The 2,493-nt window shown below is 44.2% G+C and overlaps 1 pseudogene; it reads right to left on the minus strand.

Annotated features, from left to right (window-relative positions):
* Positions 1 to 238: 238 nt before the first annotated feature.
* LOC112301704 (coilin pseudogene) lies at positions 239 to 1,954 on the minus strand (annotated as a pseudogene).
* Positions 1,955 to 2,493: the final 539 nt, after the last annotated feature.

Raw genomic sequence — 2,493 nt, forward strand, 5'->3', positions numbered from 1 at the left:
TCATGTTTTAAATTTTTGTTACTAAAATTAAACCTGAAAAAAAATGTCTAGAAAAGCAACACACCCATGTATTTTAAATGATGAGGGAGTGTGTAGATGAAATGTAGATATTTTGTCCTACGCAATAAAATGAAGATAACAAAAACTGTATACAACTTGCAGATTTTCTTTTTAAGTTCAGGTTATAGTCACTCTCACAAACGAGGCATTTATAGACTCCGAGCTGGAGACGTCAGACTCAGGCAAGCTCTGTACTTGATGTGTTATTTGAAGATTCAACAATCAGTCCTGGATCAATCAGCTGTCCCCAAAACCAGTGATCCTTTTCTCCTGTGTCACTCCATACTCCATGACCTCAGTTCCATTTTCATTGTGAAAAACCAAATCAAACGCCCCAGGTTCTTTCATGGTGGGTAAGGATGAAAGAATTTCTATATCTACTTGCTGGGTCTCTGGATTGTGGCTTAATATTTTTCCTTCCTTGTAGTCAGAGACATCAGGAGAATAATCAGATGTCAGTTCCAAAAGCTTAAATGCAATCTTTTCTCCAACTTGGGGGGCAGCTGCTAACAGCGGTAAAAAAAACTGTAGTCCTTCTTGTGTGTTTCTACTGGATTCTGGATAATAATAGATGAGTTAGCACTTCATTTAAATGTGGCTGCTTCTGATATACAGCATTTCTATTTAAAATGCAGGGAACAGCAAGCCCTTGTCCTCGACTTCTCCCCTGCATGCCCCAAACCCTAACTCCCTTATGAGAAAGCAGGTCCTCTCCTCTACCCCAACCTCTTCCCAAACTTGTGGGCAGAGTCACATTGGGAGGAGGACCAGGAGCCGATCTGCCACTGTTTGAATCATTGTGCTTCCATTCTGTTGTATTTGGAGTCTGGAATGATGGCCCTGGACCTGGACAACCTCTTCCCGCAAACAGGCCTGCTGTCTTTGAGAGACCTGCAGCCTTGTTGGTCTCTCTAAGACATCTTTGGCATCATGCATGCATCCTCTGACTCTGAACTACAGTCTGAACTAGAAGATGATGTTCTGGCTGTCTTGTCCTCCAGGGGGATAGAGTTAAAGCCAGCTTTTGTGGCTTCTTTGTGTGTAGTTGTGTTTTTTATACAGGGTCCTTCCTTCGATAATGCAGTTGATGTCTTCTCTGAGGACTTTCTGACCTCCAAGATGATGTTGCTGAAACCATTGCTGGTTGACTCAAGACATGAATCAGACTCTGAGGAGGAACCGGGACTATCTTTTGTGTGAATGCCCACACCACCTTTCCTTTGGGCTTTAACAAGGCTGTTTCTAGCAGGAGAAATTTTGGAGGACTACACTTCTGGACCGTCCACTCTTTCACTGTCTGTGCTTTAGAAGACTTGGGATTCTTTTTCTGTTTTATATACACATTTCTCCTTTTTCTTTGGTGATGTTTTTTGGTCTCTTCATCATCACCATCATCTACTACAACACATGTGGCTTTGTTTTTCTTCTTTTTTTTTTTCTTTCACACCCTCATCTGTGACAGCTTTTGGTTCTAGATCCAAGATATTCTCACTGTTGTTCTCTTGCCTCTTCCAATGCTTCTTTGAGTTTCTATAATCAATTTCTTATCCTCTTCCAACTTACAGGACTGCCTTTCTAGGTAAGAAGTGAGTACTGTCTCTGTCACTATTACGGGATTCTCAGCACCTTCCTCTCTTCTCATTTTACTCTAAGGCATTCATTGTCCCATACCAGACACGTGCTCTCACGGTGGGACAAGGGACCCCCGCTCCAAGTAAAGGCCAAGGGGAGCCCCAGAACCGAAGCCAATATGCTGGCAGATGAGACTAATTAGATCCCTGAATACATGGCATCTGTTCAAGTCGGCCAGAAGCCAAAGTCCATGGGATGCGGGGTGGCTGGCGTCGGGTAATGAATTAGAAGCCTGAAGCCTCACAGTCTCGGAGGCTACCATCTTGCTCGATGCTCTACGGAAGACTTTAAAATAGAGAGTAAACACTCTTCTGTCTGGGAGGGCTTAGACAAAATTCTACCAAAGTTTCCAGGCTGGAAAAAATGATGTTCAAGTCTTTCTTTTGTTTTGTGACAGTGTGACTGTTGTGGCCTTTCCTGTGCAGCTATACTAATTTCTGGCCCTTTGTGGGTGGCCAGCAGCATAGAGAGGACGATGCTGGGGGTGAATGATCACGAAGCTCCCAGAGACCCCCGGAAGCTGCAGCTACTAGAAAGCACTGCCAACTCTATGAGGTTCATCCCCCCCTCATTGCCTCATTTCCATGACTACTTTCCTAAGGGCTAATGAAAAGGCATTTACACGCCGAGGAGACAAGCAGAGAAATGCTAGAGCTAACTGTGCTCCCATCCCTCTCTGACAAGGCATTGCTCAGTTTCCTGACTTTTGGAGATAACTAACTCAGCCACTCACAGTGGGCTTTCATGATCTTTCCAGTGCTTGGGCCAAGGGGTGGCCTGCCGCATTCTTAAAACAGCTTC

The sequence above is a fragment of the Desmodus rotundus genome, chromosome 7 (assembly GCF_022682495.2).
Source record: "Desmodus rotundus isolate HL8 chromosome 7, HLdesRot8A.1, whole genome shotgun sequence".
NCBI classification, from domain to species: domain Eukaryota; kingdom Metazoa; phylum Chordata; class Mammalia; order Chiroptera; family Phyllostomidae; genus Desmodus; species Desmodus rotundus.